This window comes from Acipenser ruthenus, chromosome 27, assembly GCF_902713425.1.
Source record: "Acipenser ruthenus chromosome 27, fAciRut3.2 maternal haplotype, whole genome shotgun sequence".
Lineage (NCBI taxonomy): Eukaryota > Metazoa > Chordata > Actinopteri > Acipenseriformes > Acipenseridae > Acipenser > Acipenser ruthenus.
This window is the reverse complement of record NC_081215.1, coordinates 15191118-15205940: the sequence shown is the minus strand read 5'-3', so window position 1 is coordinate 15205940 and position 14823 is coordinate 15191118.

Genomic DNA, 14823 nt, shown 5'->3' with positions numbered 1-14823 from the left:
GCTCCTCGGGAGATGCATTTCCCCAAGTGTATATAATTCTCTCCCCAACTCAACCCAACCCAACCCAACCACTACACACACACACAATGCTGTGTATTCTGGAATGGAATGGAAAATAGCTACTGGTATGGGGAATTTATATTCAATAAATAACAATATTCCACATTCAGAACACGTTTGGCCCTATTCATAAAGCTTTAACAAATGTGAAAGTTAATTAAATAAAAATAAGATTATAGAAAAGCTTACGCATGTCAAAGTTTACTGAAGTTTACTGAAGTTGACTGAAGTTTGCCAGTTTTTGGGATCATCCTGTACACCTTTTGATGAAAGTGGAACAGAAGAGATTGGTTCATTTTTCTAAAGCTGTATAGTATGTCTCCATATAGTGTTAGTTTAGCACTCAATTTAATCTGTGTTGACTATTAGATGGGCTTCTGGCATCAGATATATTGCCAATTGTATTTTCATTTGGTAAATTGTACACAAGAAGAAAAAAAGGGTAAACAGGAGCATGTGAAACGGTACAGGTCACATGGTATAACACAAGGAAGGTAGTCATGGAGGGATCTCTTTCACTGGGCACAGACCATTACTGACAGTAGCAAGCTTAAATGAACAAAGCAACTTATTGTTCTCTGTCAGTCAATTAGCATCTCATTATCAGGCAGGGACGCTGAGAACAGCCAGTCCTGCCACAAGGCCATAGTCTCTTCCAATTCCACTAACCATAATAAACCTGCATGTCAAGTATATTGAGGAATGTGTTTCAATTATAAAGCATGCACAATATTGTTGACATTCACAAAACATATTTGACATATAAAACAATTGGAATGAGTATGTAATCCTTGAAGGATGTATTTATAATCTTGAACTTTCCTTTTTTGCAAGGAATGTATTAATGATTTGGAGGATGCATATTTGAAGACCTGGACTCAAACATTGGGGCAAATATTCAAAGGTATTGAGAATGTTCTCATCTTTCTCGCAACTCTGCTTGCGTTGCAAATGTTTTGTGTAAAATCGCAAGTGAGTGAAATCTAAGAGTTGCGGAGAAACTGCAATTATCGCAGCGCTGCGGAAATTAATAAATTAACATGAATTAACACAGGAAATCAACCGCAACTCTCTCGAGGTATATAACCATCATAACTTTTTGCATTATTTGGACTTGACGAGGCATAGCACCAGCACCTCTTCAGCTATGAAAGTTAAAAGTGTCATTAAATGTTTTATTCTCAAATGAATTTTCTTACAATTCTCAACACAGTTTTATCCATTCTGCAAGTTCTTGCATGCGCAAAATAGAGACAGTTCACTGCCAGGGACATTTAATTACTTTACCATTTACAGTATGTGCCATGAAGATGACACTGGCTGTGAAAGAAGGACTGCGACTCTATTGTCGTTTTTTATACACAAATGAAATAAGCTAACTTGATTTGAAAAACGTCTGAACGATACAAGCAAATTCTTACACTACTTGGTTTGATTGAATGATTAGTACACAACAAGCTTCAATATGAAAGCTGAACATTAATTTCAATAAACACGTTTTTAATGAAAACCAGTATTGTAGCCTACTTCACTAATGTGAAAACGTTAGGTTACTTGCCGTAAAACCGGTTCCCAGAAAGAGAAGACGACCATCAATGACATTACATATGGGATATGCCTGCCCATTGGATAGGTATTGCTGAGCTCTCTATACCAGAGCTGCCGATAGGCCCCTTCCTGGGATGATGCACTCGGTCCTGCCCACAGAGGGGATAAAACTATCATCCAAAGGAAGCCATTTCTCTTTTTCCATCGAACCCGTGAGGGCGACCGATGCAACCTCGCTGGTTGGTGGTCGTCTTCTCTTTCAGGGAACCAGGGTTACGGTAAGTAACCTAACGTTCCCTTTCAATTCGAAGACGACCACCAATGACATTATGTATGGGATAATGTATACCAGAGCCATCAGGAGGGAGACAGAACGGCAGCATATGAGGGATGCACAAGCACTGTCTAACGCAGGGGTTAGCGGTGTGAACTTACACCCTCAAGGACCCTTGTGCCTACAGAAGGCAAGGCAGGGTCTACCACATTAAGGTAGAACCTGGAGAAATCGAGGCACCTCTGAAGAGGGCCTAAGATGTAGCCAACCCTCTAGTGGAGTGTGCGGCTACCCAACCAGGTGGGGGCAAAAAATGCGCGTCCAGTGACATTGAATCTATGGGGGCACGGCAAGCAGAGATAGCCACTAAATACACCTTCAAGGTGGAAGGTGGCCTACCAGCATCAAGCAGTTCTTGAAGAACTGTAAGATGACTGGCACAGGGCAAGATATGGGGTCATGGCTTCTAGCCCGACACCAAGCCTGGAAATACCTCCACTTATAGGTGTACAAAGACCTAGTGGAGTCTGCTGTAGCACTTTGTAACGTACCCACAACCGCATCTGATAGCCCTAGGGCTAACCAGCGGTCCCTTTCAGGGGCCAGACCCATAGCCGGAACCTGCCTGGTTCTGGGTGCCAAAGAGAGCCTTTCGTCTGACTGAGGAGATCCATGCGAAGTGGAATCTCCTAGTGCTGGTCGTGCAACAGCTGGCACAGGGTCGAAAACCAGACTCTCCTGGGCCACTTGGGGGCCGCTAGGAGAACTGACGTTTTCTCTAATCTGACTTTTTCAAGAAAGGCCAGGAGCAGTGGTATAGGCGGGAAAGCGTACAAAAACGCTTTGAGCCATTCGTGCACTAGAGCGTCTGCGGCAAGCGGACCGCCTAAGCGGTGGAGGGAGTACCATAGGGGGCAATGCATCGTCTCTGCTGAAGAGATCGACCTGCGCCTTCCCGAACTGTTCCCAAATGTGCTCCACTATCTGAGGGTGGAGTCGCCACTCTGACGGATGCGGACCACTCCTGGAGAGGAGGTCTGCTGCCCAGTTCACCGCTCTGGGAATGTGCGTCGCCCGTAGGGACAGCAAGTTCCTCTGAGCCCATGTCAATAGGCTGAAGGCCATGCGATGCAACCCTGGGGACCGTAGGCCACCCTGGTGGTTGACATATGCCACCACTGTCATGTTGTCTATCCGGATCAACACATGCGTACCGCTCAGCACTGGGAGAAAGTGGTGGAGAGCAAGAGATACCGCTTGCAGCTCCAACATGTTTATGTAGAGGGATGTCCAGCGGTCCGACGTACTCCTCTGCCTTCTCAGACCGCTCAACCCAAGTTGGAGGCGTCTGTCATCACCCCTTTGCGGTTCCACACTACTCCCATTTGCACACCTTCGCACAGGTGACAGGATGTCCTCCACCAGCTTAGGGCTGTCGTGCACGCGTGAGACACAGTCAGCCGATGGTGTCTGTCGCGTTTGGCATTGAGGTGGAACGCATTGAGCCACGCTTGTAGAGGGTGCATGCGAACCAGACCCAGCTGAATGGCCGATATGGCTGCGGCCATCAGACCCAATAGTTTCTGGCACAATAGGAGGGTGACCTGCAATCCCTGTTGAAACAGGGAGAGGCAACCCTGGCTCGCTGCAACTCTGTCGTCCGACAGGTAATCGAGTCCAGCCGGAGCCCCAAGAATGTAGTGCACTGCACCGGTGTAAGCCGACTCTTTGCATCGTTGATGGTGAGGCCCAGCCTCGCAGATGCTCTGTCACCAGTGCTCCCTCTCGCGACTGGGAACAGATTAACCAGTTGTCGAAATAGTTTATTACTCTGATCCCCTGCAGCCGCAGGGGAGCCAGGATAGCGTCCATGCACTTTGAAAACATATGAGGAGCTAGGGAGAGGCAGCACAACAAACTCGTAACCGCTTCCTTGAAAAGAGAAGCGGAGATACTTTTTGTACTCTGGAAGAATGGGAACGTGAAAGAACGTGTCTCGTCCCGTCAGCTTTTCCGCGCCTTCTAAGGAGGCAAATGGTGCGGCCTGTTGTAGCAAGCTAGGACCCGAGGCCGGACAATCCCAAGAGGAGCTGGAAATTCTGAAGGTGAGGAGCCATCGTCTGCATCCGGAAAACGTACCGGCATGGTTCTGCCGCCGACGTCCAGGGGACCTGCAGGAAAGCGGCAGCACGTCCCATACGTGCCGAAACCAAGCTGGACAACGGGGGGGGGCACCGGCTTCCGAGGCTACCTCGAAGCCAGGTTCTTCCTCAGCAGGGGTCTCGCCCACCTGCATGTCAGAGGAGAAGGAGGCCCCCTACTCATGGCATCAGGGATGCCTAGCAGGGGCTCCAAGAGCCACCGATGGTCTGGCCATAAAGGATGTGGAGCACTACGTGCACCGTGTACCATGCAGCGCTGTGACTGTGCACTGATGTTGAGGCACTGGGCACCATGTGCCACATGCACTGAGCACCTAAGTATCATGGGCTATGCGTGCGGCGCGGTACCGAAGCACCGGGGGGGCTGCTACGCAGATGTGCCTACCCTAACCACGCGGTCACACACACCTGGTCAGCGCGTAGCGTGTACCAGGGGGACACAAGGCTGAAGCCGAGGTGGGCGAGTTGAAGCAGACAGCAAAAACATGGTAGATAGTATAGGGGAGAGCACACTGTTTGTTTACAAGACCTGACTCACAAAGGTGGGCGGGCCTACGCAGCCGTCAGGGTCTACTCGACAGCGGGGATGCGGCAAGGCCTAGCCCCGTGGAGAAGAGTGTGGCTGGAAGAGTCACTCAACTGCGGGGATACAGCAAGGCCTAGCCCCCGTGGAGGAACTGTGTACTCTCAGGAAGAATAGACAACCACTCACGGATGACTGCACAGGCAGTCGCTCACACACAACAGACAGATACAGTGCGGCCCACCACGCCAACGAGTAGGCCGCTGAAAGACAGAAAGGCAAAAAGGTTCAGTCTTTTTCAAAGCCATTGATTCCGGGAAAGCAGCAAGCCAGCTTTCAGCATGGATGCAAGGGTAATACGATTGACTCGAGAAGCTCGTTTCTATCAACACGCTTGAGAAGGAAAAAGAGAAATGGCTTCCTTTGGATGATAGTTTTATCCCCTCTGTGGGGTGGACCGAGTGCATCATCCCAGGAAGGGGCCTATCGCCAGCTCTGGTATAGAGAGCTCAGCAAAACCTACCCAATGGGCAGGCACATCCCATACGTAATGTCATTGGTGGTCGTCTTCGAATTGAAAGGGAACTGGCTTCTGTTATTTTTAAATACCACTGCTTCCGATTGTACTGCTTAATAACAGGAACAACATTTTATTCAGGGTTAGTGTTGAACTTAAACGTGTTCATTAAAAAACACAATAACGGTCTGGTTCTCACTTTCCTTTTTTCAATGAATATAATTGAATTAATAGAGAATAAAAACAAACCAATCTAACAACTATTTAGCCTAAACAGAAATGTATTTATTTATTTTTTACAATCTCCACAAACTGCAGGTTCTGTTGCATTCATAGCGCTTATAATGTTAGATATAGCTAGATATTACTACAGGGCGGACAATGGGTCAAACCAATATCTGTGTAAGGTGCATTTTTTTTGGTTTGTTTTGTTTTTTTGTTTTGTTTTTAATCAACGTCGGCCTTCTGGAGTCATCTTTCCACTTTTTATTTAATTTTAAACCGTTTAAATGCCTAACCAGAACAAAACATAGAATAGTGCATACACACAGAGCAAAAAAAAGTGGACGGGCAAAATACATAGTTGCCCTTAAGACTGGTTACACTCCTCTTAATTATTTCACAGGAAGTATTTCAGGACAATCTCTGTTACTAGTTAAAGAGTGAACATGGCTTTCAGACAGATTTTAGACATATATATATTTTAGCTCAAAGAGCCAGCTGCCCAACGTTTCGATATGTTGTACATATCTTTCTCAAGGGAGCCTGTGTTTGAATCAAAACATTGGAGTTATTTATAGGTTTGTGACGGCATGACAACTACTTGTTATTGTTTACATTCAAATCCATGATTTATTCTTACATGATGTAATGTTGTTCTATATATTGTGACATCATTTTTACTTATATATTTGAATCTGTATTAGTTCTAATTAACATTACTTTATATAAACTTATATTTTTATTATATCATGCAATGCTGGCTCTGAGGATCAGTCTTGATTTGGCCTCCCCAGCGCATCAGCATGCACAACTTTTGAATGAATTTTGTTTATTTATTTAAATGTTATATATTTATTGAAGTTAATTAGTTCATTCTTTTCTGTTGAGTCTCGCTGGCATAATCGTGTTCAGTCTATTTATCCATTTACTTTCTTTTATTCTTCTATATGTCGCATTGTCTAATTTGAGCTGTTCTACTACAAACTTTACATCATTTATGTCATGTCCCTGACTGGTGAAGTGCTGTACTATTGGTTCATTCATTTTTTTTTATTTCTAATTAATGAAAGGTGGTTTTGAATCCTTTTATATAAAGTAGTTCCAGTCTCTCCAACATATTTGATTTCATCACATTTTTCACAGGCTATTCCATAAACAGCATTGCTATTTTTACAGTAGGTATTAGTTTTTAGTGGATATGTGGTGTTCTTATGTTTAATTATATTTTTACTTTTGTCTATGTATTTACACACTTTACATCTACTGGTGCACATGTTCATAGAACCTATTTTGTCAATTATTCTTTTATGTTTACTGTGAACTAAAATATCACCTAAATTAGCTTCTCTTTTGAATGTTACAACTGGGGCCTTAAGAAATACTTTTTTTAATTTTTCTGAATTATGTAGAATCCGCAAGTGTTGCCAAACTATCTTAGAAATATTGGGCAAAAGTAATTATTAATGGGACTCTTTTGACCTTTTTATCTCTATTTTTATAATCTAGTAGATCATCTCTTTTTAGTTTATCCACTTTTCTTAACTCCGTCTCTATAATTCTTTCTTTGTATCCTCTTTTTTTAAGATTTGTTTTTAATACATTTCTTTGTTTTACATAGTCACTTTCTTTAGAGCATATTCTTCGTATTCTTATTCCTAGACCCTTTGGGATTGCCCTTTTAGTGTGTATCGGATGTGCAGAGGACATGTGTAAATACTGCTGCATGTCAGTAGGTTCAATTGAACCTTCTTCAAGTTTTAATATGGTATCTAAAAATCCTATTTCTTTTCTTGTCCATCGAAGGTCCACCTTAATATTGCTGTGTATTTAATTTGTCATTTTATGAAACTGGAAAAGAGATTCTTCTCCATGTGTCCAAACCCCCAAAATATCATCTACAAACCGAATGTATTCTAAAGGTTCTCTTTCCGATTTTCTAAGTAATTGTTCTTCCCATTTCCCCATGTATGTACTGGCAAAATGCATTCCTAATTTAGATCCTATTGTTGTACCATAGTTTTGTTTGTAATTCTTATTAACAAATGTAAAATAACTGTTTTCTAAAACTACGTTGATCATGTTCAGCACCTCTGCTGTAGGTATTGATTTATCTTGTCTATTATCTAGTGCTTTTTGACAAGCTTCTAAAGTTTCTTTACAAGGGACACTTGGGTAAAAGGATTTTACTTCCATGCAAAATAAAATTGTATTCTCTGGAAGGTTGTGTTTTAGTGATTCAAGTCTTTTTAAAAATTGTGTTGTATCCTTAACATAGCTTGGTAATTTCTCAACGTGTTACCTAAGTTGTTTTTCTGCTATTTCAGCTATTAATATATATTATATATTATATATTATGTATATATTATAAAAATATATATGCAAGTGCCAGCAGAGCAACAGAAAAAGAGGAAATATCGTGTGGGCAGAATATACAGTTTCCGTGCTTGCACTACTCATATTCAGGTTCATTGCCTCTTTAAAAATAGACCCAGGACACAACCGTTTTGTTTCAAAAGTGCTTAAGCGCTAAAATGTTTAATACAAAAACAATTTTTTAGCACTAACTAAAACACAGAAACGGGAACCTAACTAACAAACAGGTCAGCTAGACTGTTTACCTGCTAAAACAAAATCAAACAAAAACAAAACACACCGTTTTTAAACAAATAACAAGAAAAGGCTTTACAGTACCTTTTTCTTTCAATACACTTGAGCACACTATCAAGCAGGCTTCTTCACACACAGCAGCCCAGAACAGACTGGCTGCACGCTTTTTAAACCCTGCACCTGGCACTATTTTACAATACATGCACCCTACACAAACATTGGCTTGACCCATAGTCCTCGCTGTAGTAATATCTAGCTATATCTAACATTATCAGCGCTGTGAATGCAACAGAACCCGCAGTTTGTGGAGATTGCAATAATACATACAGTACTGTGCAAAAGTTTTAGGCAGGTGTGAAAAAATGCTGTAAAGTAAGAATGCTTTCAAAAATAGACATGTTAATAAATTATATTTATGACTTAACTAAATGCAAAGTGAGTGAACAGAAGAAAAAGTCATACACCATGGCAAGACTGAGCACAGCAACAAGACACAAGGTAGTTATACTGCATCAGCAAGGTCTCTCCCAGGCAGAAATTTCAAGGCAGACAGGGGTTTCCAGATGTGCTGTCCAAGCTCTTTTGAAGAAGCACAAAGAAACGGGCAACGTTGAGGACCGTAGACGAAGTGGTCGGCCAAGGAAACTTACTGCAGCAGATGAAAGACACATCATGCTTACTTCCGTTCACAATCGGAAGATGTCCAGCAGTGCCATCAGCTCAGAATTGGCAGAAAACAATGGGACCCTGGTACACCCATCTACTGTCCGGAGAAGTCTGGTCAGAAGTGGCCTTCATGGAAGACTTACGGCCAAAAAGCCATACCTCCGATGTGGAAACAAGGCCAAGCGACTCAACTATGCACGAAAACACAGGAACTGGGGTGCAGAAAACTGGCAGCAGGTGCTCTGGACTGATGAGTCAAAATTTGAAATATTTGGCTGTAGCAGGAGGCAGTTTGTTCGCCGAAGGGCTGCAGAGCGGTACACGAATGAGTGTCTGCAGGCAACAGTGAAGCATGGTGGAGGTTCCTTGCAAGTTTGGGGCTGCATTTCTGCAAATGGAGTTGGGGATTTGGTCAGAATTAATGGTCTCCTCAATGCTGAGAAGTACAGGCAGATACTTATCCATCATGCAATACCATCAGGGAGACATCTGATTGGCCCCAAATTTATTCTGCAGCATGACAACAACCCCAAACATACAACGAAAGTCATTAAGAACTATCTTCAGCGTAAAGAAGAACAAGGAGTCCTGGAAGTGATGGTATGGCCCCCACAGAGCCCTGATCTCAACATCATCGAGTCTGTCTGGGATTACATGAAGAGAGAGAAGCAACTGAGGCTGCCTAAATCCACAGAAGAACTGTGGTTAGTTCTCCAAGATGTTTGGGCCAACATACCTGCCGAGTTCCTTCAAAAACTGTGTGCAAGTGTACCTAGAAGAATTGATGCTGTTTTGAAGGCAAAGGGTGGTCACACCAAATATTGATTTGATGTAGATTTTTCTTCTGTTCCCTCACTTTGCATTTTGTTAATTGATAAATGTAAACTATTAACATGTCTATTTTTGAAAGCATTCTTACTTTACAGCATTTTTTCACACCTGCCTAAAACTTTTGCACAGTACTGTATATAAATAAAAACATTTCTGTTTAGGCTAGATAGTTGTTAGCTTGTTTTTTTTCTTTCTTCTCTCTATTAATTAAATTCTATTCATTGAAAAAAAGGAGAGATAACCAGACCGTTATTGTTTTTATATATTTTTTGAATAGGTGAAGTTAGCAGGTAATGTTCCTGTGCGGGGGTAGGGGTACAGGCAGGCATGAATATGTTTAAGTTCAGCACCAACCCTGAATAAAATGCTGTTCCTGTTATTAAGCAGTAGTAATAATCGGATGCAGTGGTATTTAAAAATAACAGAAGACAGTTTTCACTTTAGTGAAATAGGCTACAATATTTGTTTTCATTAAAAACTTTTTATTGAAATTAATGTTCAGCTTTCATATTGAAGCTTGTTGTGAACTACTCATTCAATCAAACCAAGTAGTGTAGGTACACGCAAGGCGTTTGAATATTTGGCCCATTGACCTTAGTGGTGAAAGTGATTTGTATAATTATACCCTTTCAAGTGATTATAATTCTGGTCAATATTCTTGAAAATCACTCATTCTTATATTCACAATGGTGATAGGGGATTTGATGTCCCACCTTATTTTGAATTTGAAAATGTTCCCCTTTTCTAAGGTGCTATTGTTACAAAGGTTCAATTGATTATGTTGATAAATGCACTCATATTGCCCCATGGCTTAACTAAGGAGGCTACAGCTGATCTTGTAATATGAATTGAGCTCATATTCCCTGGTGTATTGCCACCTCGTGTTTTCCAATTATCTAAGCATTTTACAAATTATAAAAACATTTGTGAAATTCACTTGTATTGCAAAGTATGTCTTGTGTACTGTGGAACAGATCCATCTTCTAGCAGCTGTCCCGATTGTAATTCAGACACCTTCATGATCGTATGGAAACTGGTGATGTTTTCATGTCTCAGCCTATAGAAAGATTTTTTACAATTCACTGATGCAGCCAAACTCATCATACACTGGCAACAGTCTCCTCGTACTGATGCACTAATGATGTTTACAATGGATTATGTTTTGAAAACCTGGTACAAAAAATTTAATTTAACAAAAATGCCTTGTCACTCATTGAATCTATTCATCAATAAGCTATGCAAGGCAGACTAGAAAGGCAAATTATGCAGTATGTTTCCTTGAAAGATTTGCTTTCATTACTTACATATCAACAGTCTACTTTCCAGATAGAACAGATGTTGTTGTTGTCCTAAAGCTTTTACAGGTTGTAAAGAAATTCAGTGGAAGGTGGCAAAATTATGCCATAAAATGTCCATTCTTATGTGAAGTATAAGATACTGATGAGGAGATTGCAGTTTCTCCTTTGAATTTGGGTAAAAAAAAAAAAAAAAAAATGAAGATGAATGAAACTATGTACATTTGTCCAATGCCAAATTCTTTAAAGACTTTTTTTAATCAGCTTCACCCTGTGCCACATGCTTTATACGTACAGTGCCTTGCATGAGTATTCACCCCCCTTGGACTTTTCCACATTTTGTAGTGTTACAACCTGGAATTAAAATGGATTTAATTAGGATTTTTTGTCACTGATCTACACAAAATAGTCCATAATGTTGAAGTGGGGAAAAAAATCGACATATTTTTCAAAATTATTTACAAATAAAAAACGGAAACGTCTTGATTGCATAAGTATTCACCCCCTTTGCTGTGACACCCCTAAATAAGCTCTGGTGCAACCAATTGCCTTTAGAAGTCACATAATCCGTTGAATGAGTCCATCTGTGTGCAATTAAAGTGTCTCATGATCTCAGATTAAATACACCTGTTTCTGGAAGGCCCCAAAGTTTGTTAGAGAGCATATCTAAACAAATAGCATCATGAAGACCAAGGAGCTATCAAAACAAGTCTGGGATAAAGTTCTGGAGAAGCACCAATCAGGGTTGGGTTATAAAAAAATATCCCAAACTTTGAACATCCCCCAGAGCACGGTTAAATCCATTATTAAAAAATGGAAAGAATATGGCACAACCACGACTCTGCCTAGAGAAGGCCGTCCACCAAAACTCAGTGACCAGGTAAGGAGGGCATTAGTCAGAGAAGCAACCAAGAGGCCAATGGTAACTCTGAAGGAGCTGGAGAGATCCACAGCTGAGATCGGAGAAACCGTCCATGGGACAACTATAACCCGGACTCTCCACAAAGCTGGGCTTTATGGAAGAGTGGCGAAAAGAAAGCCATTGCTGAAAAAAACCCATATCAAATCCTGTTTGGATTTTGCCAAAAGGCATGTGGGAGACACAGCAAACATGTGGACTGGGAAATTGGTCAGGATTGAGGGCAAGATGGATGGAGCCAAATACAGGGAAATTCTAGAGGAAAACCTGTTTCAGTCTGCAAAAGACCTGGGACTGGGGTGGAGGTTCACCTTTGAGCAAGACAATGACCCTAAACACACAGCCAAAGCTACAGTGGTTTAAAAACAAGAACCTGAATGTCTTAGAATGGCCCAGTCAAAGCCCAGACCTCAATCCGATTGAGAATCTGTGGCAAGACTTGAAAATTGCTGTTCACCAACGGTTCCCATCCAACTTGACAGAGCTTGAGCAATTTTGTCAAGAAAAATGGGCAAAAATTGCAGGATCCAGATGTGCAAAACTAGTAGAGACTTACGCAAAAAGACTCACAGCTGTAATTGCTGCCAAAGGTGCTTCTACCAAGTATTGACTCAGGGGGGTGAAGACTTATGCAACCAACAAATGTCCTTTTTTTTTGTTTAATTAACTTTTGTGTCACAATAAAAAATATTTTGCACCTTCAAAGTGTTAAGTATGTTGTGTAAATCAAATGGTAAAAATCCCAATTAAATCCATTTTAATTCCAGGTTGTAACACTACAAAATGTGGAGTCCAAGGGGGGTGAATACTTATGCAAGGCACTGTAAGCATGTGGTTTATGCAAATGAGCAACTTGCTTTGTGAAAGAAAATATGATATTCCTAATGTAGCAAACTAGTGTCACTTAAAATATACTACTCAACTTTTGCTAAGGGTCAAACTTTTTGGTCAAATTAAAAACATTACCATTAAATTCCTGTCTGTGACTGATATAGGCAGTCAGTTATTTTTTTCATCATTTTTATAAAGATGGCTTCATGAGGCTGGTATGAGGTCTAGAAGACCCTTAATCTGTTTACCTCTGACACTGACAAATCCAGGAACGTTTGAGAGGGGCTAGGGGTCAGACAGCGTGGGGAACGTTTCTTGCCGTATCATGTTGCAGACCCTATTAAGCATGCTTGGGACATGCTAAAGAGAGCGATAGGAGAACATCCACTGCAGCCAAGCACTCTGCAGGAGCTCCAGGACACTCTTATTCAAGAACAGGCCCAGCTCCAACAACATTGTGTACAGCATTTGATTAGTGGGATGTGCAGGCGTTGTTAAAGTATTGTCTCGTGGCAGACATGCAGGGTGATGATCGCTTTCAAAAACAAAGGCAGTGGGTCTTTATTAACTTTATTTTTATTATGTCTAATTTTTCACAGGCTAAACTGTATATTAACACAATCAGCCGTTCAATAAATATCACAGTATGAAAATCCTTCTCTCTATCAAAAGTTGAGTAGTATACAATATTTTTATAATAGAACACTTGAATTAAATAAAATCAAATGCTTTTCTATAAAGGTTTGACTTTACTGTGGTACAACTTTAAGAAACTAAGTCTAGTAGACAAATATTTTTATCAATGTCTTTATTATTACAATCGTTTTTTTCTTGTATTTTTATTATTGATTTACTGTTTAAAGTTTGGATAAACAGTTTGCATGTTAGATTAAGAAAAAGAAAATCCTGTAGCAAAACAAGGGTGTAGCAACTTCTGCATTTTTGTTGCTTCCCCTGCTTTTTCTGTAAATCAATGCTGCTTGCAAGCAGAAGTTGCCTGGAATTGATAAACTGCTAAAAACAGATAACAGATGTCTCAAGAGAGAGCAGACTGTAAGAATGGGGGGAGGGGGGGGGGGAGTTCCCTCCAGCGCTGTAACCTTGCTCTTGTGTGATTACAATAAAGAAACTGGAAACTGGAACTTGGTGTGTGACATATCACTTTTCTTACATTCACTTTAATGGTATATTGTCCTTTTAAAGAAAGGTGCAGTTTACAAGTAAAAGGATGAGCTTTGATACATGGTTTTATAATCAATTGCCAGTATTAAATTACAATTCCATTACCTGCTGTTGTAAAAGAAGTGCTGTATTTTATCTTGTAGCATTATTGCTACACAAATGTTTATTTTGATGTGAAAGTACCACACAACCTGCTTTCAGTGTTGTATAGCTTTAGAATTCCAAACAACATGTCTAAAAATATATTGTTGGGTTGTTTCTTGCTAACTTTGTTACATTAACAGTTTTTTTTTTCCTTCAGAAAACATAAAGGTTCACACTTTACAAAACAAGTAAGCTTGCACTACAGTGTACTTATGAAAACAAACAAACCACAAAAATCGCCCTGATTTTCACCTACTTGAATTAGGCAAGAAAACAAGGTTTTTCTGGCATTCCAGGTAAACGTTTTCTACACAAAACAGTTTTCTGGAAGTAGTAATATTCTATTTTTAAAATTTGTAGCAAACAAAACACGTACCAAAAAACATTCAAAGCTTATATGTAGAGCCCCGTGTTTTTCGCAAATACAAAATAGCACAAAATGTAACATAAATGTAACATAAAATGAAATAAAACTAAATGCAAATATAAAACTAAATAAAACGAAAAATCATTATAAAGCAAACATAGAATGACATTTTTAAATTGGGAGATTTATACAAAAAATACTTTTAATAAATACTTGCAATCGTAGTTGTCAAGGCTCATCCGTTACCATAGACACAGTCTGAAGGGATACTGAAGCTCTGAGTAGCACTTGCACAGATGTATAATTTGGAGCGAGTTGTTTGGGAATGAATTATAATGGAAGAGAAGAGATATTTGTTTCTAAAATTCTTAAACCACGCATTACAATTAAACAACACTACAAAGAATTGAGCATGAGGGGATGTGTGCAGCTGACAAAATAATGATGTGCAGATTTTGCAACTATGGACTGGAATGGGAGTCGAAAATTTATCCAGATGTCAAACCCCAGTTTATTTTATACCGGAGCCCTGCTTCAGTGCAATGTGATTGAAATACAAATCCTATCGTTTTTTTTTAATGGGTAGATTGTATGTGCAATTATTATGACAGCCCCACGATAGTAGGACAGTGTAAATGTGTATATATATATATATATCTTATTGTGTTTTTATAG